This window comes from Equus przewalskii, chromosome 6 (assembly GCF_037783145.1).
Source record: "Equus przewalskii isolate Varuska chromosome 6, EquPr2, whole genome shotgun sequence".
NCBI lineage: Eukaryota > Metazoa > Chordata > Mammalia > Perissodactyla > Equidae > Equus > Equus przewalskii.
The window spans coordinates 65,326,766-65,352,138 of record NC_091836.1 but is presented as its reverse complement, the minus strand read 5'-3'; the positions used below and the strand labels follow the sequence as shown (position 1 = coordinate 65,352,138).

At 49.2% G+C, this 25,373-nt stretch overlaps 1 protein-coding gene across 37 annotated transcripts in view; it reads right to left on the bottom strand.

The window, feature by feature from the left end:
• TENM4 (teneurin transmembrane protein 4) overlaps positions 1 to 25,373 on the bottom strand; it is a 2,704,309-nt gene that overhangs the window by 732,837 nt on the left and 1,946,099 nt on the right. For 26 of the 37 annotated variants that reach the window (XM_070625767.1, XM_070625764.1, XM_070625765.1 and 23 more), the window contains exon 1: positions 24,273 to 24,839. The exons of 4 other annotated variants lie outside the window; for them this stretch is intronic. The gene's annotated coding sequence lies outside the window, so the exon portion shown is untranslated. Of the gene's footprint in view, positions 1 to 22,707; positions 23,068 to 24,272; positions 24,840 to 25,373 lie in introns of those variants that run through there. 7 more of the 37 variants (XM_070625744.1, XM_070625759.1, XM_070625761.1 and 4 more) reach the window with 2 other exon arrangements.

The window sequence follows — 25,373 nt, the reverse complement described above, 5'->3', positions numbered from 1 at the left end:
GGCCATAACCCAGGTGTATATTTAACTTTTCAAGAAGCTGCCAAGCTGTTCTCCAAAGTAGTAGTCCCATTTTATATTTCTGTTGTTCCACATCCTCTCCAAAACTCAGCATGATCAGTCTTTTTAATTTTAGGCATTTGAGTGGGTTTGAAATCATATCTCATTGTGGTTTGAATTTTCATTTCCTTAATGACTAGTGATGTCGTGCATCCTTTCACGTGCTTACTTTAAAAAAAAAATCTTCAGCTATGACATGAAAATTTGACAAAAATAAGAGTGCTAGTTACCATTTACTAAACTGCTACCCTACTATGTGACAGATACGATGCTGAGCGTTTTACATACTTTACATCATCTCACCATCATCACAACCTAAAGAAGATGGCATTAACATCCAGTTTAATAGACGGGGAAACAGACTCATTGAGGTCAGGTAATTTGGCCCATGTCACACAGTAAGTCAGAGGCAGAGCCAGGTTCCACTCCAGGCCTCTGCTCTGCATCCCAGAGGGTGTGTCTGCCACTAACACTGCTCGCGTGCAAGACTTGCATCCTATATCCCAGGCACCGTCAGGACCCTGGAGCGTAACCAGACAACAGCACAAAAGAGACAGACACTGCAGACAAATGTAACAGTGACACTTTCTCGCCACTCACACAGTCATTCCCAGTTTAGCCAAGATGCACTGTGGCTGAGGCCCTGATCAATATATCAATACTGTAGAACATTAAAGGCAAAACAGATATCTGGAAAGTAGTTAACGGAGAGCCTCAAATCTAAGGACTGTCATAAAAATGTCAATGTTTAGCACATTTATGTTGTGCTGCAGAAATCACTTAAAAGAACTTTATTTTTGTTCTTTAAAGGCAGGTGTATTTCAAGTTGTTGACTCTTACGTAAGTGTTGGACATGTGACTGGAGTTTTCTTTAGCCCAGAGACTAAGTTCTAGCACCAAAGGCAAGGCCGTGTGCTGAAAGGGAAAGCTGAGCAGCTATGAGCAGGCCAGCCAGCCTCTCTGGACTCCAGTTTCTTGCTTTAGGTTGTCAGTGGCTCCTATGAAACTGCTCCCTAATGCTCTTCCAGTGCTGGGATGCTGTTGTTTGTACTTAAAGATTTGCAGGAAACACCAAACATGAGAACAGTAATAAACACAACAATACCTAACAAGGAAAGCCTACCTAAGTAGAAGACATTTCAACTTTGCATTTGACTTTAAAACCTTGGTTTGAACTGTGGCGTCACAGTTCCATGTCTACAGAATTATGCAGCTCCTCCCAGAACAGTATTCACGTCTCCTGCCATCGTGGACGATGCTCTTGACTTTCCTGCTAGTCCTTACAATGTGACATCACTATATACAGTCTCCTTACAACATCAGAATAAAGTGCACGCTCTCTAGTGGCCTTCTGTCTTCCTGAGCTCACCTCATCTTACCCCACTTCCTCCGTGGATACACATTCCCAGAGCTTCCATTCTTTTCTCATGCTCTCTCCTCTGCCTGGGACTCCTTCCACATTTCCCCCCTTGGAGATCTTAACTCTCAGGGCCCATTAAGAACACCTTTCCTCTCCAAAGCCTTACTCCGTTGGTCCCCAGGCAGATCTGGCCAGCCCTTAACTGCACTTTCCCCGCTGGAGTGTCCGCTTCCAGGGAGGCCCTTTTCCCACTGAATATCTGTTTGCAGCAGCAATGGACTATCTGTTTCCTCCCACTCACCCAGCACTGCCCAATAGAAAGAGAACACAAATATGACAAAGAATTATGCAGAATAAATAATATAAGTAATATAAATATAATAAAATATAAACAAAATTTAAAGTTCTATTCCAGCCACATTTCAAGGACCCAATAGCGGCATGTGACTAACAGCTACCATATTGGAGAGCACGGATATAGAACATTTCCACCCTTGCAGAAACTTCTACTGAAAAGTAGCAGTCTGGAATATCTCTTTGGGGAAGACTTCTCAATGGTGGTAAATTGCTTCTTAAGGTGCAATTGGTTTCCCTAAATAAGCAAAGACACTGGGGCTGTGATACGGGAACACGGAGAACATCAGGAATACTGATACTATTGGTTGCAAGATGCCACTTCTATCTGATGAGTCACACCAACCATATGGCTCCTAAGCTGGCTTTGAAGGTCAATGCAGCTCTTACGATCCTCTCCAATCTATTCTCCCTCGTACCACTCCATCACCCAATACAGTGTCCTCTGCTTGAGTCCAAAGGAAATAACTTGACGTCCCATTTTCCTATGTATCCGTATATGCTGTTCCTTTCTCCTGGAATGTCCTCAACTGTCACCCAGCCTAACCTGATCATGCTTCAGCACAGTTCAGGCTTCAACTCCTCCGTGACACCTTCCCTGATGGCCTTCACGCAGAGGTGGCTGACCCTCTTGTATGCTCCCCTGTACGTTCACACCCCTCTTCAATCACTCCTTCACTTGGCTGTCTTCCAACACACTGTGACCTCCTTCAAGCCACGGGTTATCTTTACCCCCAAGTTGGCTCACCATAGTGCCTGGCAAATTGGACACTCTTGAAAAATATTAATTGAGAGACTTTGTGAATGAATGACTGGATACCCAAATTCCCAGAGAGGAGGTCTCTAGCAATGGAGCATCACCTCAATAAATGTGTGGCTTCCCCAGGTACCACGTCTGAAGAAAGCCAAACTCATTGGATTATCTACATTCCAGGCCATATTTATAATAGGCTTAGCTTGTAAACATTTTAAGCAAAGGATGGACAGAAGCCCACGGATGGCAGCTGAGCCATTCCCCTGCCTTCAGGACAAACTCACATCTAAAGTATTCAAGGAGATAAAAACCTACCTGGCTTTTTAAAGGATTCAAAACTGCCCCCTGCCAGCCATGGCAATGTTGAATCAAGAACCGTGGGCACCTCCCTCTAGGTGCTGAGTCAGGGGCCTTTGTCTGCTCTGTGACTCACCCCACTGCTTATAGATCACCTGAGCGGCTGGGAACAAGGAAGCCAAGCTGCTCACGCCCGCAGGTGTGCATTCGGCTCCCTTCCTCCATGTTCGCAATGGCACCCACAGCAACCACAGCACAGGATGGATGTGATCCCCCCCGCCTCATTAGAAAGCAGCCGGGTCCGTCCCTAGCTCGTTCCTGGGAGTCAGGGACGGGTAGTGGGTGAGATGGTAAAATCAGAGGGGCAGTCAAGAAATGAGCATTCCAGACGTGATGTGTGCTGTGGACTTTACAGTGGGTTCAAATCCCACTGTATGGTCAGCTACCTGCCTTGGGTGGGCCTGTCACTGAATATGTCCTCAGCTGGAAGTGAAGATAACACCTACCTCCTGGGTTGGAGGTAAAGAGATGAGGCCCCACCACACGGTGGGAGTTCAGAACACATTAGACGCCATCTCTGTCTCCACCCCTTGGGCTGCTGTCCCAGAAACTAACTGGCTTTGTGAGTTGAGGCAAGGCCCTTCCTTCTCTGAGTCCTCAGTTTCCCCAGCCGTGAAGGTGAGCCAGATTATCCATCCGTTCCTATTCCGTTCTGGATCCACAGCATGAGGCTTTTGGGTGTGAGACTTCCGGTGTGATATTGTGTGTGTTTGTGTGTGTGTGTGTGTACACATACTCAAGAGAAACAGAAAGAGAGGGAACATGAGAGAGAAACCATTTTTTTCAGTTCCCTTAACGGAATAAAACAGATTGAAATATTTTGATTCCAACCCACCGTGTTCACTTTGTTCCATAGATTATTTTAAAAGCTTATCTTTGTCTTTTAGCTCTTTCAACAATGCAAATCCTTCTCACAATACAAGGTAAAGGTTTTCTCCCTCCTGATGACTTAACATACAAAAAATGTTAAATCCTTATTCTTTGTATTTAAATTCTTTGATGTTTCCAATAAAGCAGGTTGAACAGAAAACCCGCTCCATTTATCTGAGTGACTGACAGCTCAGAAGGAGAAGGCTGGCTTGCAGCTTCCGAGAGGGTCAGCCATCAGTCCTGCCGGCCTTCCACCTTGCTCGCCTCTCTAAGACGGGAACAGTGATCCCAGCCCTGTCCCTTCATCAACCCACGGAGTCAGCACTTCCCAAAGACTTTCTGAAGGAATCCTACTCTTAGGAGATGTTCTGCAGACATTAAAAAAAAAAAACCTCTCATCTTGGAAATTTGGGAAGTCTTAGGTGCTATTTATCTCTCTTGGAGACCCACATTGGCATAGTAAAGGCTCTGAGAACTCCTGCAGCACAAGAACACGTTGAACCTGTCCAATCTGGCATTTCTCAAACTTATTTGGACACAAACCAGTTTTTTTGTGAGGTTGTTCTTCCTTGTGGGAAAAAAAGCTATGACGCTCTGCCACACACCCACACACCCCCTACACATGCAATATGGAAAAAAAGCTTGAAACCCAGTTCCAGGAGCCGGTATGGGGCAGAGGGAACAGCATGCACTCCAGAGTCAGAATAACGGGGTTCAATCCCAATTCCATAAGCAGTGTAACCTAAAGGATGGCACTGCTCCTTCTGCAGCTTCAGCTCTGCCAGAAGCAAAACTGGGCCGACCACGGCTACTCCTCCAGCGCTGTGTGCGCGTTAGGTGGGAGGCGAGGCGTGCACGAAAGGACCTGGCACACGGTCAGTAGTTTTAAACTGTGACTCTCCCTCTTCTCTCCTCTTTGCAAAATCACAAGCAGAGACATTTGAAAACACGCCGGTCATTTTTTAAAAGGCTCATAAAATTTTAAATCAAATTATTTCACGTAAGAAGCCTTCTTGGAATGTCATTCCATTACCTAGTCTGCAAGTTTTCATAAATAGAGTCATCCAGAAAAAAAAAAAAATGGCAGGGCTGCTTTACAACATATATACGTGAAGGACCCGAGGATTGCATCTAGCTATCTGCAATTTAATACCAAAGAATTTGCCCGTGTCAAATATTACTTTATTTAACGGAACGTGATGCCACTTGATACAGTCATAAAGTGCATTCCTATCAAAATACAGCTGTTATTAACATTACTAACGATTGCTTTATCCCAGTGCATTTTATAGAAACCATAACGATGGGCACTTTTGAAATAAGTGTCCCTGGCTAATTTTCAGAGGGCTATCTCCCACAGAGAGTTCATACGATAATTCCACCAGGGTTTTCACACAAGGTAGAATGAGGAGTTTAAAATGCTTGAAAGAGAGTCATCTCGAGGTCACCAATAATTAAATAGGAGCTAAAGGAACAGCACACAGACAACGTGTAATCTTCCCGGCTCTGGAATAAAAACTGCTATCAGAGAGACACGGCCTCTGCAAGGAGACTCGATCTCAATCGACAGCAGGATCTCGTTCAAGCCTCGATGTCTATTTCAAAATCCCCATTAAAAGTCTGTGATGGACTTTAATTACGAGAGGCAGAAGATAAGAGTCTGCTTCCTTCCCTTCCGTTGTCCGGGGTGGTTAAGAGCTGCCAGTCATCACCCTCCTCAAAGAGGCCCAAGGTGCGGATCCCACTCGAAAGAGGACGGCTGGGCTGTGAGGGAGGGGCTCTGACCACATGAGCAGGGATGATGGAAGCCTGTTAAAACGCCTCGGGCCCTGCAAAGTGCTTTGAAAGAACTTCTTGCTAACAACAGTGACAATTTTCCCATTATTCCAAGATACAGTGGTCAGACCAAGGGACTCCCTCTCCCCTTCTTCTCATTTCTCTACCTCCAAGGTCCCCCTTCCCACCTCTGCTCCCTTCCACACTGTTTGGAGATGATTTGATATGGTGCCCCGTAAGCTAACGGGTGGCATTAGCCTACACACACACACACACACACACACACACATGATATGGTGCCCCGTAAGCTAACAAGTGGCATTAGCCTACACACACACACACACACATGATATGGTGCCCTGTAAGCTAACGGGTGGCATTAGCCTACACACACACACACACACACATATGATATGGTGCCCCGTAAGCCAACGGGTGGCATTAGCCTACACACACACACACACACACACACACACACACAGGTGAAAGACAGCAGAGGAAGGAGCCCATCTCAGTAGAAGCACCAGCTGTGGAATCAGAAAGATCTGAGTCTGAATTCCGGCTCCTTCATTTCCTGCTGTGTGGTCTTAGGTAAGTTACTTAACTTCTCTGAGCCTCCATTTTCTATCTGTAAAATCGAGACAAGACTACCTGACACCTAAGCTTAATAGGAGACCCCTGGTTCATAACAGGATACCTAATAATGTCATTCCCCCACAGGAAAGCAGAAGCCTTGCAGTCAATGTTTGTCTGCCTCCATTGTTTCCTTTATAACAACTCCCTCCGCCCCGAGAGAGAAACTTGCTGGAGAGGCCAGCTGAGAAAGAAAAATGTTAAATAATTCAGAAGCACTAACATCAAGTCTGATGTAGGTATAAAAATAGTTACAAAACACCACACTCCTCTTGTTTTCATTACAGCAACCTTGGCTGCCTGGTAGGAACAGGCGGAGCTGGGGTCTGGCCTGAGGCTGGGGCTGAGGTAGGGGAGCCTCATCAGGCCTCTATTTTGGCTCTTCTAATTACTCATCTTTGTACAAAGACAAGGCTGCATTTGCTTGTCACCTCTATACGTTAAATCAGCCTTCGGCTAGACTGGCTTGTTTTTGAATTGACGGTATGCTCAGCTGGGCTATTGGAGCAGGGAGAATTCTTTACATCGTGCCTTCTAAAGAGGACCAACTGGTGAGCTCTCCAAGGATGCCGGGTCTGACCCCAAAGTTTAGGTTCAAAGGAGCAGGCTGATAGGCTGCCCTGAGTCTAGTCCCTCTCAGGGTCCCATGCCATTGGCCTGTGTCGCTCAGAGGACTATGCTGTTCCCCAAAATACATATTCTGGGAAGAGAACAGGAAGCATCCAGCTGAAGACCTACCATTTACTAAGTATCTACCACATGCCAGGCACCCTGCCAGAAACTTTACCTATATGGCCTCCAATCGCCCTCATCACAAACGCCAAATTAGGTAAAAGCCTCTACATTTCACAGATGAGGAAACTGAGGCTCAGGGAAGCTAAGGGACTTCCCCCCAAAGTTCCACCAAAGAGTCAGGGCTCAGACGGAGACGGTCTGACTCCCCAGCCTGTGCTCTCTCCCCCAAACCCTCCACAAGAGCAGAGCATGTGGAATGAAAAGGCCTTCATGAAATATTCAGCTGCATTTGTAGCTCCTGTCACGTCCAAGCCAGATCTGAACGCTTACTCAGTGCATTTTCTCTTGCAAGGGAGCTACATGGAAACAAATTTCCAATTCATTCTTAACAAGTCAGGGAAACAGGGCCTGTCGTTGGCCTGCTCCAGGTATGGGGCAGGTCTAGGCACATGCCCGGAGAGGTAGGCACAGAGGGGTTATGGGAGGCCAGAAGCAAACCCGCCACTTCCAGGAGCCTACCAAAGTCTCTTCGGCTGACTTTGTAGGAGAGCAGAGGGAGCGCTCAGTAAGGGAGAGGAAGTCTGGAAGGGAGAGGAATAATAATGCTCGCAATATTTCTAGTCCTTTCAGGAAACATGTTCTCATCCTTCAAGTGTGACCCGAACGCTTCCTTCTCTTCGAAGTTTTCCTTGCCTGCCCCAGTCAACCTGGGTGTGAAAGTTCTTCCTCAGCAGTGTCTTCGTGCCAGGCTTTCTGCTGGAAGCTTGATTAATGTTACTCCATTTCACCCTGAAATCAGGTACTGTTACTCCGTATTAAAGAGGAAGGAACTAAGACTTAGAGGTGGTTTAATCTGACAAAGGTCATACAAGCCAGCACAGAGGATCTCAACCAGAGACAGACCCCACAACAAAGAATTCTCTAGTCAGTGGCGCCAACGCAGAGAATGCCTGTGCTAGAGATGGCTCAGCCAGGATTTAAACTGAGGTTTGACTCTTAAACTCGTGGGGTCTAGTAACACTCTTAACGTATGGTAAGAACCTTGAGGTCTGAGTGGAGTCTCCTGCTCTCTGTCTTGAATGACACCGACTCCGGAGCACAGCTCACTCAGCAATCTCCTGGTTTGTTTTTTTTTTTTAAGGAAGATTAGCCGTGAGCTAACATCTGCTGCCAATCCTCCTCTTTTTGCTGAGGAAGACTGGCCCTGAGCTAACATCCGTGTCCATCTTCCTCTACTTTATATGTGGGATGCCTGCCACAGCATGGCTTGACAAGCGGTGCAGAGATCCACACCCAGGATCCAAAACCGGCGAACCCTGGGCCACTGAAGCAGAATGTGCAAACTTCAGTGCTATGCCACCGGGCCAGCCCCTAATCAGTGTACTTAATAATGGTGCTGAGGATCAAGATGAGCAGCCCCACCAACGGGAGCCAGCTATTCTGTAACTGAATCTTTAAAGAGGACAGTGAGTCCGACTTCCCAGCCCAAGCTTCTCCTCAATACCCTGACAGACCATGCTTGCACTCCTCCCATGATGAGGAGCTCACTCCCTCCACAGGCAGTCTGGTGAGATGTTGTCCCTGAAGCTGAACTGAAGCCAGCCCTTCACCCAGCCCCAGCCTACCTCAGCCTCTGGAGCCCTTGGGGAAAGACTGGTGGTTAGCTCCTAAGGGACCAGCCCCAAAGTCCTGGTCATGTTCTCTTGACTCCTGGAATGGTGAAGTAGAAGAACACAGACTTGGAGCCAGAAAGATCCAGATTCAAATCCTGGCTCCATCACTCGCATGGTTGGTGATAGGGCATCACAGTCTGCCTGGCAGAGCTGCTAGGTTCAGCACACAGTAGGGACTCAGCACATAGGAGAGATCCAACGGCCTGACTATCCCAGCTGGCAAGATCCGTTCATGTGGACCTGGCTTGCCCCTCTGGTGTGAGCTCTGTGACATCCGCTGGCTTTCCCCTCCCACATCCTCTCTTTGGCCTCTGCCTGCCTGTCTCTGGGGTCCACTTCTCAACAAGTGAATTTAATTCCAAGATCATTAAGGGGATGGGAAACTGAGAGGGTGACAACTACAAATCAAGAAATGACAACCATGAGAGTTACCATGGCAACACTTTAACTTGAAAAGTTCCAAGAATGTGCTTTAAATTAGAGGTATACACACACACACACACGCAGCTGAATGTGGGGACCTTAGAAACCTGCCCTGATGCCTGACACCACCACCCAAACTCCAGTGCAGAGTGAATTTCCCACCCTATTTCCTAGCTTCAGCGGGAGGTTATGAAGGGAAATTCTCCTTCTAGGAACCCAAATTAATTCTTGCTATTAGGAGTCATTCATCAGTGCAGGCAGGTGTCGGGAGAGGCTAAACATCTCCTATTAAAAGTTTCGGCTGAAAATTCAGAGACATCTGAAGATGGTGCATATTTTGCTCCTGCCACCAAATGGACTGAGCAAGTTCCCCACAGGCCATTTCCTGGGAACTAACTGTAAACCACTCCTGGGGAGAGACGTTTGCTTTATGGTCAGTGGATTTGTGCAGGAACCCTGGCTCCCTGACTCACTGGTGGGGGTCCTTGGGCAAGAAGTCTAACTCCTAGGAGCCCCCTTTCCACCTCCAGAAAATGGGAAAAGAAGACCTCAGCTTGTGGTGAGGACTAAATGAGGAAACGTAGGCCAAATATGGTACACAACTCAACAAAGATTACGAGCCTCTTCTTGGCAGGCACTCTTCAAGGCACTGGGGTGACCTCAGTGAACAAATGACAAAGATGGCTGCCCATGGAGATTCATAATAGTCATGAGAGACTAAAGAGATGAATGAACAACACTCAGACCACATATGAAAACAGAACTCTGACCCTGGACCTCTGCAGCAACCAGCCCCAAGTGGTCAGGACTTGGTCAACAACCTGCCAGCTTTCCTAATTTTTGCCCCGACTTCCACCTCAAGACCAATGAGAGCGAGCCAAATATGCTGCCCAAACCAATCACAGAAAATGCTCGCTTCTAGTCAGCCCGCCTCCAGCTTCCTCGTGCCAACCACTTCCAATCAAAGCAGCCCTAACGCGGTCCCTGCCTCCACCATGACGCTTTCCCAGCTCCCTGCCTGCCTCTGAGTCACACCAAAGGCGAGGATGGTGGCTGACTCCCTTGTGTTAGCAATTTCTGAATAAACAGCCTCTGGCTTGTTCTCATTTGGGTGGTCTTTATTTATTTCCATAGTCAATAAGCATAACAAAGAAGTAAATTACAGAGCATGTTCTGCCCTTGACACCTCCCCCCTACCCCAGGTTATTCTTAACACAGCAGCCAGCGTGATCTTATTAAAATCATAAACCGAAGTATTTAATACCACGGAAAGAAGAAAATGGACAGCAGGGTAAGAGAGGTAGAGCCCTGGGAGCGGGGAAGTGGGTTTACCAATGCAATCAGATTGTCAGGGTGGGCCTTGTTGAGAAGGGGACATTGGAGCAAAGACTTGGAGGTGTGCAGCTAGCCATGTAGATGTCCAGGGGAAGAACATTCCAGGCAGAGGGAAGAGTCCTGAGGCAGGAGAGGGCCTGACATGTTCCAACAAAGCACGGGAGGTGAGGGACCAAGGGCAGGAGGAGAGGTCGGCCATGCAGGGGAGACCTGGCGATGGAGGAGAGCTTTGCAGGTCTGTAAAGACTATAACCTTTACTCGGAGGCAAATGGGGAGCCATTACAGAGTTCTGAACGGGGGAGTGACGTGTTCTGATTTACGTCTTAAGAGGATCACACTGGCTGCTGTGTTGTGAATAACCTGCAAAGGGCAAAGGCAGAGGCAGAGGCAGGGAGCCCAGTGAGGGACGTGACTGCAGTCACCCAGGTGAGGCAAGATGGGGGCTTCCACTGGGGTGGGAGAAATGCAGATGGTGAGAAGTGGTCAGGAGCTGCATACATTTTGATTATAAGCCTAAAGTTTGGGAGACACTAACATAGTACCTTTCTTCCCCATTCCCCTCTTTCCTTAAAAATATAGACACCTTCCCAGGCCCAGGAAGTCAATGTGGTCTAGGTCAGACCTACTCTAGGTCAACCCTGATGAGCATCTCAGCTAGCATGATGCAGTTCAACACACACCTGCCAGGAGCAGGGGCACCCAGTGAGGGGACATCTGCTCTGGGCCTCTCCAGTGGGACCCTGGTACTCCTGGTGAGTGACAGCTCCCCATATCAAATGGGAATGATGACAACCTGCCTGATCGAACTCCTGCCAGACTGGCGAGAACTTCACCTTGACCCAATCCTTCAATATATCCAAAGGCCTCAAAAGCTGCATAATCTTTGACCTAGCAATTTCAAGTAAAGAAATCGGGCTGAAGGAAATAAGTAGATGAATACACAAAAATTTTGATCTCAGCCTTATTTACAGCGGTTTAAAACTGAAAACAACAATAGAAAATTGGCTAAACAAATAATGATATATCCTTATGATGGAATACTACATAGCTATCAAAAGTCACGTTGGAGAGAAAATTTAATGGCATGGGGAAATGATCATGATATATTAAGGTTACAAGCAACGTGTGCAATCTGTTCCAAATGGGGTGGCCGTGAGGGGGAGAGTAGGATTGTACAGAGAAACAATACTGGAGGTAAAACCAAACTGTTAGGGGGAACTACCTGTATGTGGCAGGATTATGGGTTGTTTTCATTTGTTCTCTGGGTTATTTTCGGTTTTCTAAATTTTCCATTGTTTACATGTACTATTGGGCTAATCCGAAAAAAAAAAAGTCAAATAAAAACATGATAAATGTTATAAAATTTTCATAATACTTATCCTAGTAATAAAAATCCCTACCTATTCCACAATGTGCCATGATGCCTAATGAGTTTGAGGATATGAAAGAAGCCTGGAGAATACAACATAATACCTGGAAGTGGAATCTTTCTGGGGAATATGATAATGGCCACTATTTACTATGTCTACTGTCACACTGCAGCTGCCACCGAGGCCATGACAATACTGACAAAGAGATGCACAGAACTGACCGACTCCATTCGCTCTATGACACTCCACATCTTGTACTCCTGAACTTGGGGAGACGAGGAGGAGGAGAAAGCAGACGCAGGAAGGAAGATCTAGGTTTTAGAACCTGTAGGCCCTGAATCAGTAGCATCAGCCTCTCCTGGGGGCTTGTTAGAAATGCAGAATCTCCGGCCCACTCTCCAGTGGACTGAATCAGAACCTGAATTTTCACAAGTCCCCAGGAGGTGCCCTTGCACATTAAGTTGAAAAAGCTGTCTTCAGAACACAACGTGTTTTCTCAGTTTGGGGTGGGTTTGAGATGATCTCAAGTAGAAGGATTTCTCAAGCAAATATTCATTATCTAAAAGATGTAAAATCACCCAAACCATCCAGAAGTGCAGAGCCTCCAGGCCCTCTGGCAATGTCAAGTCTCTGGCACCAACCCTGGAGAGCTGCTACCATCTGGCAAGCCTTTCACAGGGAGCCCACAGAGATCAGGCACTCCCTCTTTGATCCGGGGAATCCTGAGTTCCCGCTGGCTGGGTAGAGGGTTGTGCATGAATGGTTAATAGGCCTCTGCCCAGAAGTGAACATAAAGGGAACAAAACCAGGTCAAAGGAATATCACGGCATTTCCAGGCAAGGGCGAGGCCTTTTCCAGCTCTCTGAATGCATCTGTGATAGAACGAACGAACGAGGAGGGGACAGGCTGAGTGAGAAGGCCACTTTCCTGACCCGGATGCCCCAGTTTGCCAGAAGGCAGGGAAGGGATGAGAAAGAAGCCTTGATTACCATATCTGTAGTCCTATAGCTCAAATATATTAGGTCACCCACCTCACACATGAATTACTCAATATGGGACCCCTTTACATTTCTTTGAAGAAAGCAGAGGATGAAGATTTAATGAGGCTCTACCCTATGCACCATTTCTCAGTCCTGGCTGCACCTCAGCATCACCTGGGGTGTTTTAGAGAGCTCTGATGCCTGGGTCCCAGCCAGAGCCATTGTAGGGCGCTCTGGGGTGGGACTGGGGCACTGGTCTCTGGTAGGAGCTCCCAGGTGATTCTAATTAGCATGGTCAGGCTGGGATCCACTGCGTTGAGCACTGTGCTGAAACTCAAAATCTAGCACCTGACACCAGCTCAGAGAAACAGAGAATTATTATGACTAACCTGGGGCAAAGGGACAGAGCTGGAATCAGAATCAGGCTCTCCAGGTCTAAATCCAGAGCTCTTTGCTTTTTCCATTTCTACAGGCACCACCATTTTCAGAAAGCAGGGACGCCAGAGTACTCTCAGAATCTGACCTGCAAAAACCTGGAACAGGATCTTTCAGACCCTGCCAGCCCCGCTCCACATCTCTGTCCACCACTGAACTGTGATGACAGCTCAGTCAAGGCTCTGGAAGCAAGAATCAGAGGACCAGGAGCTGAGTGTGCGAGAAGATAACAGAAAAAGTAGCAATGCCAAGAGATACCATCCACACAGAAGACACTGCCTGTTAGGCACTGTACAAGTTACTTCACGAATCCCACACCAACCCCATGAGAGAGACATGTCTATTTTCCATTTTATAAATGAAAAAATGATGGAAGCTCAGAGAGTCTAAGTAATTTGCTGGAATTCATACAGGTGCCAGGTGACAAAGCTGAGAATTCAACCCAAAATTCATTGGCTTTTTCCACTGTCTCTCATGGCCTTAGAAAGCGCTTAACTGAAGTATATGGGAGAACCATCCATAGTGGAGAAAAAGGAACCCCTGACTTAGCTGTCCCTCAATAGGTTACTTTTAAGGCTCTGGAAATAATGATGCTGATTCAACAATGACAAGGATTCACAAAACTGTCACAAACATTCTTCCATGTAACCCTCCCAACAACCCTATGAAATACTGGTTACGATCCCCATTTTATGGATAAGGAAACTAAGACATGGGGACATGAAGTGACTGGCGCAAGCTCCCATAGAAACAAAGTGTTAGCACTGGGAGTTGTGGCTGTCCACAAACTCAGTGCCTCTTTCAAGCTGCCAAGAGGTGAAGTGTGGAAGGAGATCTTTCGAGGTGGCAAAAGTGAGCTGGACTACAGGGTCCTGGATACTCCCCAGAGAATGATTCTGGCCAAGCATCCCTGCCTCTGTCACTCGGCAGTTCAGGGCTACTTTTCAGTTAGGAGAGTTTTTGTTATAATCATTCAACCTGCAAAAAAGGAATGTCCGCTTTATTTATTCCTTGTGAGGGACGAGTGCACGGCTGGGAACCGTTGAGGGGTTTACACAGCATTAGGATGAAGTGCGTCCCAGGGAAACCAATAAACAAAGGAAAATGGTCCAGGCAGCAATACAGCTTGCAAGCCTGTTCCAGAGAAGGCATAAGGCGCAATGTTCGCCAGACATTGGTTCAGTCCCAACTTTGTCATTCACAAATCTGTGTGACAAGGGCTGCATCCTGCAACCACTGGAGGCCCCACTCCTTCATGTGGAAAGTGGGGATCCTGCCAATCTCCAGAGAGCATCCTGGGGAATAAATGAGCTTACGTTCTAGAAGGCGCCATGCACCAGACCCTGAAATCATTTGCATCTTTATTTACCTGTATGTGCCAGATGTTCTCCTGACGTGAACACTTAATCCTCACAGCCATGTGATATGAGATGGATCTATTGCCTTCCCGATTTTATAGATGAGGCCATCGAGGCACAGAGGGCTGCCCAAGGTCTCACAGTGAGGAGGTGAGGGTCAGGATCTGAACCCAGTTCTTTCAGGCTCCAAAGCTAATGTTCTTCCAATAGTCACACTGCTCAATCTGAATCACCTGAGTACATGTAGAAACTGGCTCACACGGGCATAAGGAGGAATGAAGGTTGGACATCAGGAAGTACGTCCTGACCTTCAAGGTCGACGAACACTCGGTTGGATAAACTAGAAATTCCAAGATTGCTAGAAAGGGAAAATCAGGGGCAGCTGGGAGTCCTGCCCACGGAGCACAGCAGAGGACATAGAAGCCACAGCAGGGTGCGCACTTGCCAACCTCTTTAGGTTAGTGCAGTTAAAAAGATAAAATAAAAAAGGTAAAACAAAATAAAACACAAAACTTAGAGGAAAAAGCTACAGTGATTCTCTCAAAACCATCAAAAATTCTATTAATTCACAGGTTATTACTTTTAATACTTTGTCTATTTCTTTTTAGTCCTCCTTCAACAAATACCTGCTGTGAAAAATATATTTGGGATTTAATAGTACAGCATTCAGGACTTTTTAAAAATAAATTTTATGGTGGCATTTTCCCATGTCACAAAAACACATTTTCAAAAAACAACATTTAGTCTTTGTATAACATCCCACTGTTTGTCTCTGCTCTACTTGTCCAATCCAATTGTTTATCTTTTGTTTTCACTATTATAAATAACACTGCAATGAACATTTTTTCATTCTTAAATCTTTTCTGCCCATCTCTGATTATTTTCTTTGGCTAGATTCCTGGAATTGGAATACTGGACTAAAGGGAATAAGTGTTCCTAGGACTACTGAGAGTTATTGCCAAATTGCTTTCCTAAAAGGAGGTATTAATTTGCATTTCCACCAGCAGAGAAGGAGAATACCTGTTTCCCAGTACCCTGTTCAGAATCCAGCACTGTCTTAGAAATAATCTAGGCTAAATAAGGGAAATGAAAAATGGTGGCATGAGTCTGCAAAGACACACCGTGTTTAAAAACCTACCTCCAGTCATATAACCAGTGTATGGCTGAACCAAGATTTGAACTCAAGTCATTAGCTCCAGGAGCTGGGTCCCTAACTACTACCCAACGTATTCAGCCAGAGCTTGGGTTAAGTAGTGGTTGTCACACATCAGCTATTGTTTTAAGAAATTTTATATGAGAGTGCCACAAGGGTGGGGATCTATGCATTAGTCTTGGATTATCCCAAGCTTCTAGACCAACACTGTCCAACGCTATGCTTCTACAATGATAGAAATGTTCTACATCTGCACCATCTGATAGAGTAGCCACCATCCTCTATTTGGCACTTGAAATCTGGCTAGTGCAACTGAGGAAATGAATTATTAATTGTATTTAATTTCAATTAAGTTTAATTTAAATTTTGACTAGTGACGACCACCCTGCACTGCACAGCTCTAGAATATCCAGCACATCACCCAATACATATTTAAGTGACAAATTCATGGAATCTCCTAATTCCACTTACCTCTACCATACTTCCTGCAGGTCAAGAGTTTGCCTCTTCCACCCTCATCTCCAGGTCCATTTGTTCTCTCAAATGCGGGGTTAATGCTACTTATCTGCCACGTGGAGGTGATGTGAAGATCAGCTAATTAACGTTCGTTCGCAAAGAGCTGCATTGTTGACTGGTTCTCAGAATAATTGCATGTTAATAAAACATTTAAACGACCAATTCTCAGGCAGAGGGTAAAGCAGGGCTGGGTTTATTTAGTAAAAGGCTGGTTTCTCTGACTCCTCCAGAGCTGGAGCCTTCCACTGTGGACCTCATCAATGCAAACTCCTTTCATTTGAAAGGTTCCACCAATCAGAAGACACTGAAATTTACCTTCGCAATAGTTTCAATGTCACAGTTTATGAGTAAATTAATAATACAAACAAGATTGGGGAGGGTGGATATTTAACCAACTTGAACAAATTGCTTTTAAGCTCTTAAGCACTTTAATTGCTTGCATGATAATGACGCAAATTTTTAAATGTCTTGATTTGCTCTCAAAGTAGGCCCAGGAAAAGGACCTCTAAAGGGAAACGCTTTGCTAAACACTCAGTTTTAATTATGTGGCATTCTAGAAAGTTACAAATTTGTCATTCTAGGAAAAACAAGGGTTTAGGAGCCAGAGAGGCCTATGATCAAATGCTAGTCCCAGGTGTGACCCTGGGCAAATGGCTTGCCTGACTGAGCCTCAGTTTCCTCATATAGAACATGGGATAACAGCAGGTATTTGACACAGCGGTGGTACTCAGTACGTGTTTGTTTTGCTCCTGCCCCATTCTTTCACCTCCTCCACATCCAACGGATGAGAGGATTGACCATGTCCATCAGCACTCTGTCTGCCAGAGGGAAGATGCCAATTCTCAAAACCTAAAAGGAAGGGGTAGTGCCAATCTACAAATATAAGACAGCTCCTCTTGACATCTGGTGGTCATTATTATCGCTTTCTGAAATAAGATCAGAGTAGGAAGTAGCTTGAAACCTTGCTACTCCAAGCATGGACCATGGACCCGCAGCATGCCCTCACCTGGGTGCTTGTCAGAAATGCAGATTCCTGGACCCCACTCTAGACCTACAGAATCAGAACCTGCACCTTAACAAGACTCTTGGGTGATGTGCGTGCATATGAACATTCGAGAAGCACGATCTTACAAAACATCAAATCCACTCTCCTCTCTCAACTGAATTTTATAGAAAGGGGAACTGCTTCCAAGAATAGACCAGTGTTTTACCCAAAGCCATGATGTATTAGCTGCAACTCTTTTGCTTGACCTTCAAGGAGTTCAAAGACCAGACTCTTAGAAATCAACAATCATTCCACAGCAAGAAAAGCATCTCTTTAAGACAAAAACATTCTTAAAACCTAATGTTCTTAAGGATTATAATGATTGATCAATTGCATCTGATACCTTTTCCACCGTGGGCCCAGGCTACAGGGCTCCTGCCCCAAGAGCCCACACAAGGCTCTAGGGGACAGTGAGGAGCGGACACCGCACAGCTGCCCTGGAGGTCCCGCTGCATTTCTACCCTGTTTCCTTTTTGTTTTCCAAATGAAAGAAAAGCCCTGATTTGATGTTCAGAACTTAACAAAGGACAAAAACATTCCGGCACCTTCCCTGGTGAAACTGGAGTCATGTCAGTATCAAAGGCAGCATGCAAACACTTGTCAGAATTCAGAGGAGGCCACCAGCAGAGCGGGTTTCCTCTATGGTGACCACACCACGGAACAACCCTGAGGTGACCTCTCCATTGGATCTAAAGGAACTCCTGATGTCTCCCGCTGAGCATGGGGACACCTTGGAAATGGGAGCAGTGAACTCCCCCCACTGGCTCCACTGAATTCTTTGTTCGACGACGAGTCATCTAACCACAGGGAACAAATCTTTTCTGGGTCACAGAAATCAGACACGTGAAAGAGCGAGACTGGCAAATCCACCCTCTGATTGAACTGGCCCCAGCAAGGAGGGGACGAGATGCCCAACTAGGTCCACTTTGGAAAGAGCATGTAGACATGTTAATTTATTCTTTTATTGTGCCTGGGGACCACGAAGAGAGACAGTTGGGCTGATTTTCCCAGTAAAATGCCATGTAGCAGGTGGGGATAAACTTGCTGTCCGGTAGTTTCAACTGTTTCCTTTGTAAGATTTCCTGGGCAGCGGCCATTCTAAAGCCTCTGCACCAAAGAAAAAGGAAAAGGAGGGGAGGGGGGAACCCACTGCCTCAGCCAATGCTAAGGACACATACACTTCTCTGAGGACCTGTTTGTCACACTACGGAGCCAGCCCCACCTACAATACAGAGGAGTAGATTTACATATTTCAACTCCATTGCTGGCTGAAGCGCTACAGAGAGTGATGATTCAAAGACAGCCAGGGAAGAAAAATGTTCTTAGAAAAAGGATTTGCCTGTGAGTTTAGCAGAACAGCTCAAAGGTATGCAAATCCTCTGCTTGAGGTTTGATTGTCACCCTATCTGCCTCTACCTAGGCTCCCAAGCCTTTAAGGGACTGCAAAGTAGACTGCCATATTCTGGTTAAAAAGATGAAGTAGAAAGTTCGGTGGACCCTATTGCTTCTCCCGTGTCAGAGAAGTCTTAGAGTGGCATATGCCTTCAACCCTGCAATCGTACTTTCTAGGAACTCATCCTAAGGAAATACTAAAATTTCACAGTGTGTCCAAGGATAGTTACTGCAGCTTTGTTATAATAATAAAAAACTAAAACAAAAAGTCAAAATGTGGGTACTCTATAAACAAATTATGCCATATTAAAACATTGGGGTTCCATGTAGCCATTAAAAATGCTGCCACGGGGGGAAATCATAACATGGAAAGATGTATCATTAAATGAAAACAAACATTCAAAAATATTATAACTGTGATCTCATTTTTTTCTACATTCATAAGGTCACAAGGTATAACTCCAAACGTGGTGAAACTTATTTTCTTTTTGCTTTTCTCTATACTGCCTTACTTTGCTAGAGTGAACATATATTACATTGGTAATTAGAATAAAGTCAATAAAAGCTAGGAAAAAGAACTGTGACAAAGCAATATATATATAACCCACAGAGGACTAAGCAACTACATTTATACTGTTTCATTAGAAGCTTTCCTTATGGGAAATTTATAAGTTCAGAGATCCACGTATGCTTGTGCCCTGGGAACTGGGGCATGTGTTACTTTCAAGGTGGCCCCCATAGCAGTCTGTCAGCACAAAGCAAAGATGGAGTGATTCAGCTTTCAGTTACAATAAGCCAGGCTGATGGACTTCGTAAGAAGGCAGGTAAGAATCGGCCCCTTAGATCTGGAATTGATGTTGACTCACCCTGGTAGGCTCTTGGAATCAAATCTGCAAGGACGTGATTTAAATCCCATTGTTCTTTTGTTTCACTTTTTAGATTCATGGATGTGGGAGGATGCACTGGGACGGGAAGAGCAGGGGGCTTGGAGCCCAGGCAGAGTAGCTGTTCATTAGAACCCCACAGGCAGCTGAGTACCCAGGGGAGGATGTGTACCACGCGCTTATTCAATCTCACCGTCCTTCGACCCAGAAGACAGTTAAGGAGTGTGAGTGGGCATCTTCAGTTGAGTCCCTTGCTTGAGTTGCCCAACAATCTTTATCTTAAATTCCAAATCACCCTTTCCCATATTTGTAACTTTTGATCTGGAAAAATCAGGTTATGTAACACGCCAATCTGCACGAGGATGTAATTCTGTCAGAAAAAAAGGACCCAATAAGGGAGAAATTCTAACAAAACTGGAAATGACTTTTCTAAGAAAAGAGAAGATATTTTTGTTTCAAGCATTCGAGCTGGTTTTAAATAGACTGTGGATGCAATGTTGCTAATTCTTTCGGGGCTGTTGATTTCCCTGCCCAACCCCCACCCAACAAATGCACAGAGTTGCAAAGGGATGAAGGAGGTGGAGGAGGATGATCATCTGTGCACGGCCTGCAGTGTGTCAGAGGTTTTATGGACATTAATCCTTACAGTGTTGTAAACTAGACACTATGTTTCCATTTTACAGGCCAGAGAACTGAAGTTCCAAAGGTAACTTGCCTAAGGCCATATAGCCATGATTCCCACCCAGTAAATTAAGGGGTTAAAGTCACATCCCATCAACTTACTCCCACAGAACTACAAAGGGCTGAGGAGATTGTACCACATACAATGGGGTCTTTTGGAGATCCAAATCGCCCACTACTAAAATACCCCGTCTTCTATTGCAACACCTGTTTTGTGGGGAGCTCACTACCTCATATTTCAGATCATTCTATTCGCTGTGGAACTGTCTTCTGAGGTTCTTCTTTAGGCTGAGCCCTACTTATGCCCCCCTGGGGCCCGGCACTGAGCAAGGCTGACCCTTCCTCCTCCTCAGTCCACTAGGGTGTTTTTTTCGGCTTATTGCCCCCATTCTACTCCCATCCCCAAAGAGAGAGCCTGATGAGAATGAGATGCTGGCAGGTAAATCAAAGAAATCTCCCTTGAAAACCAAACCTCTCCATCCTTGACAACTTCCCACCCGAGAAGATGGCCCATTCACGTGCCCGCCAGCACCCTGCCCTCTCTCACTTAAAGACGCACGCTGGGAATAAACCCTGTCCTGAACTAGCCCTCCAACACTATGCGAACATCTAAATCCTAAGACTTGCCTGAAGAACCTTGGGTGTTCAATTCCCCAAACACTCACAAGGACCTACTGCACGCGAGGCACCTCAGAGAGGAGGCACTTTCACCCCAGGAAATCAGCTCCGACTGGTCCATTTCCACTAGGTGGAAGGACTTGCCATCATCACTGTCACCAGAGAAAACTGAATCTTTCTTATTCCCTGTAACGCCTACAAAGAGGAGAATCCCGCTTTGTGCGATGTCAGGCCTCGCCGCACAACTCTCCTCCCCAGCCACACACATACACACACACACACACACACACAAACTTGCTTCCACAGCCACCACCTGTGAAAACATCCCTCATAACTTTGGCGAGGAGAGCTCCCGGGCAAAGCTGAGCGGCAGGGCCCCCGGAACGCGCCAGGGGTCCCGAGGATGGGGAGCCAGGCGGGGAGAGGGGAGGGAGGCGCGGCCGGGACCCCGTGCCGCACCGCCCTAGGGGCTGGAAACCCGCCCGGAGCGCGGCGGTCTCGGCTCGGGTTTCCCGCGCAGGCCCCGCCCCCGGCGGCCCCGCTCGCGCGGACTGCGGCTCTGCCCACCCCGGAGCCCAAAGCCTGGGAAGCCTGCCGGCGCCGGCAGGGAGCGCGAGGGGGCCTCGGCCCACGCAGCCGACCCCGGCCCCCGCGAGGCGGCCAGAGGACGGCGGCGAGGAGGGCTGCGCCGGGCCAGCCCCGAGGCAGGGGAGCCGGAGTGCGCCGCCCCTGCGCGCCGGGAAACAGGTTGTCGCCGAGCCCCGTCCCCTCCCCGCGGTCGCCCCGCCGCGACCCGGATTCCCGCCCTGCCCCGGGAGCGAACCCAGCCCCTCCTGGGCTCCCTCCTCCTTCCAGGACCCTTCCGGAGCCCCCCAGGCAGCCGGGTTAAAGGCGCCTGCAGCAAGGTCAAGGCGCGGCCGACCGGCACCTGGAGATTTTTCCCCGCCGAGCACGAGCTCTGCAATCGCATTGTTAAGGATCATGGCAGCGGCAGGAAATCCGAAGGGCCCCACAGGTCTGGGAGAGGGAGGATTCATTTTATATCGCGGAACACACTCAGACAGACCAGGGATTTCAGGGAGAGGGGATGCGGGGTTTCAGGACGATGGAATGTGGCAAAAACAAAACCCTCCCCACCCAAGCACAGCACCACTCCTGACTGCGGGGGGAGGAAGTTCAGGGCCACGGTGGCCCAGACTTCAGCGTTCCGCATGGCTCTGTCAGGTCTGGGGAGGCTTATCCTTCTACAGGCGAAAAACAAGATTTCAAAACACTCTACTACTGTGGTTTCTCTAAGCCCATCAACGTGCTACAGGCTGCGGCGGCGAGGGGAAGCAGCGAGATGAGAATAAACGCAACAGAAGCAAACTAACGTCCTCGTAGGAGAAAAGCGAGGGGACGGAAGCCATGCTCGGCACTCATCCCCATCCCATCCCCATTAGCGCCGGGCTAGCCCAGGAAACCAGGACTAGGTCCGTAATGGTGGTCAACCCTGGCAGAGGCCAGCCGTCTCCTTCCCGCCAGAGTGGGCCTGGATGGCTGGGATGCTTGGCATCTCCAAGGGGGACCAGGCATTGAGGGCAGGTTCCTAAACACGTGAAGGGCACTGGGTGTGAAAGGTGGGAGGGGGCGCTTGAAGGGGCACAGAAGCGGGGCTTGGGGGTTCCCAAGGACACAAAGTCAGTTTTCTAAAACAACGTTCCCTAAAAGGCCCCCCAACACCCGCGAGGGGAGCATCGGGCTCTGAGGACTCAATGGACCCCGAGTTCTGACCGGCTTTTTCTCTCTGATCAACCTCGGATCCTCTACCCTAGTCCCTGCCTCCATAACCAGCTCTTGGGGGACAGCAGCACCAGCCCCCAACGCCCATCGCAGAAGTGGGCCCTGTGTTGTAAGGCGTCTCCCTGCCCTCCGGTCGGTCCCCGGGTAGGAGCGCCCAGTACTTACAGTCTCCCAGCAGGCAAACTTTCAGGCTTATCTTTCGCGAACCGGGCGCTCGCATCACGGTTCTGGGTAATCACCGAGGCAGTTTATATAACTGCCCGCGATGCCGATCGGCAGATCTCTCTGCGTGCGCGGCCTCACAGCTGAGCACATGGGCACCCTCTCGCCTGGGCGCTCGAATCCCGAGCGTGCCCCGCCGCCGCCTTCCACAAAGCAGCAAGGCGATCTCGTGGGCTCGTCAAACAGCAAGAGTGCACGCAGGATACGGCAAAGCCCAGGCTGCCTCTCTGCGCCCCTTTCGCTGCATTGGCGGCTTGAGGATAACCGCATCTCTACAAACCTTCTCGCCAGAGCCGGAGGGCCAGAGGGTGGGAGGGGGTTAGGAACCCGGCGGGGGATTGGCGCAAGAGGACTGCGCACCCAACTGAGTAATAATATCCCCGGTCCACATGGACCAGGGTGCACACATCGCCTTAAAGTCTCTCCCTGAAAGGGGAGCCAATTTCCAAAGTTAGAGACCACGCAGTTGAATTTCCAGTACTTTCCAACCTCGCCTAGGCGGGGGCAGGGCAGAGAAGGGGTGGGCAGGGGCCAGCGAAGCCTACCCTACTGCTCCCCAAGGAGGACTCACCAGTTGAACCTCTTCTCGCCCCCAGTAGTTGGCTGTATATTCCCTGGTTGTGTGAACACACACACACACACACACACACACACACACACCCCGCGACACCACCTTCCCGTCTGCTCCTCCAATATAAAGGCTGCATTTTTAAATCGCGAGGAAAATGACTAAGGAGCTCGGTGATCGCATTTCAACCCAGAGCACATTTGCCGAAGCCAGGGGTGCGAGTAGTCACACACACCCAGGAGCGATCCGAGTGTCCACCCGGTGGCTGCAGCCTCAACGCGCTCCGAAGGGACCGTCCACACCGCTGCAGGACGGCGGGCGAGGAGAGGCGAGCGCCGCGCGGGCTGTAGAGGGCGCGGGGCTGAGGTCGCGTCTCCCAGTTCTCCGCTCCAACCGCGACGCGCGCGGGGCGCTGCAGCCGGCGCTCGCCCCGCAGGGCAGGCTGCAGCCACCGGAGCCCGGCGCCGCCTCGCGGGCTCCTTCAGCGCCCGCCGGGGCCCTGGGGCGGGCGAGTCTGGAGAGGGGCTGCCGGCGCTGAGGCCGGGGCAGGGAAGGGGATCCGGGCGAGGCAGACGAACCTGGGGCGCGCCGCCTCCCTCCCACCCGCTGTCCCGAGTCCCGGGCCCGCGCCCACCTCCCTGCTTCTCCCTAGCCCTTGCTCCCGGGCTCCAGTCCGCGGCGGGCTCCGGGGGCGGCGGCAGAAGCTCGGGTCTCCAGACTGCCTCGCCGGCAACCCGCTCCCCAGCCTCCCTCTCTTCCTTCCTCGTCGCGGGCGGGGCGGGGGGGCGGGGGGGGTGCAGACGAGCGTCTCCCGGAGACCTGGACATCCGCGCGAGCTGCCCCGACCCTGCCACAGTGAGCGCAGAGGGGCGAGAGAGACGGCGAGGAGCCGCCGCGGTCCCCAAGGCGCTTTTCCGTAGAGCCGATCACGCCGTCTTACCGTGGCTGCAGGCTGCCACCGCCAGGGAAGCAGGGAGGACGGCGGCAGGGAGGAAAGGCGCCCAGCCGGTGGCTCCTCTCGCTCTCGGCGGCGCGGCTCCTCGGCTCCGCGAGCCCAAGCAGGGTGCCCGGGAAGGAGCAGGTCCCGGCTCCGCGCTCAGCTCCAGCGAGACCAACAATAGCTCCCGCAGGGAGCCGAGCCCCAGAGAGACTCCAGCCGCGCGCGCACGCCCGGCTCCCGCTCTCGGCCGCTCCCGGCCGGCGTCCCTGCCAGCACTGCTGCCCCACATGAAACAGCTGCAATCCCGAGGCTTCTGGGGGGTTGGGGCGGGTGTGTGCGCGCGCGCGTGTGTGTGTGTGTTTAATAGCTTCCCTCCTCTTCTTCCCCTCCCTGCCTGCTCGCCTGCCTGCCTCCGTCCCCCACCCTCGGTCTCTTACACACAGACAGAGAGGGCGAGGGAGAGAGACACACACACACTCACACACACGCACACGCACACGCAGGTTACATGAATGGGAGGCGAGAGCCAATCCTACGAGGCTGGGCGAGCCGCGGCGCACAGGCGCTGGGAGCAGGGCCGCGCCACGGCGCGGGGGGGCGCCACGCAGGTGATGCGCGTCCTCCGGGGCCACTCACTCACCCGCCTCTCGGCCACCCCAGTCTCTCTGTTCTCTCCAATGACTTCCTCTCTCCCCTTCCCTCTTTTCTCTCTGCTTCTTTCTCCATCTTCTCTCCTTTTTATTTCCTTTTCTTTCTCGAATTCTCAGAGTTCTTCAGTATCTTGTTCTGTATCCTCTTTTACTGTCCTCGCTTTCTTTCTAGCCCCCTTTCTCAAACTTTCTCCTTCCTTGTCCCGACTTTTCTCTACTTCCTCTCCACTTCCCTTTTGTTCCCTTCCCTCGAGCTTTGGCTTTCTCCGCCATCGCTCTATAGGCTCTCTGGTCCCCTCTCCCTCCCAGCTTGTCCTGTCCCCGGGTCTCTCTGGGGCCCGTGGCCTCCTTCCCTGCCTACCCCCGATGTTATCTCACACCCCCAACACTTTTCCAGGGAAAGTCTCTCTCGCGTTGCTGCTGCAGCACAGCCAGAGGTAATTAAGAGCTG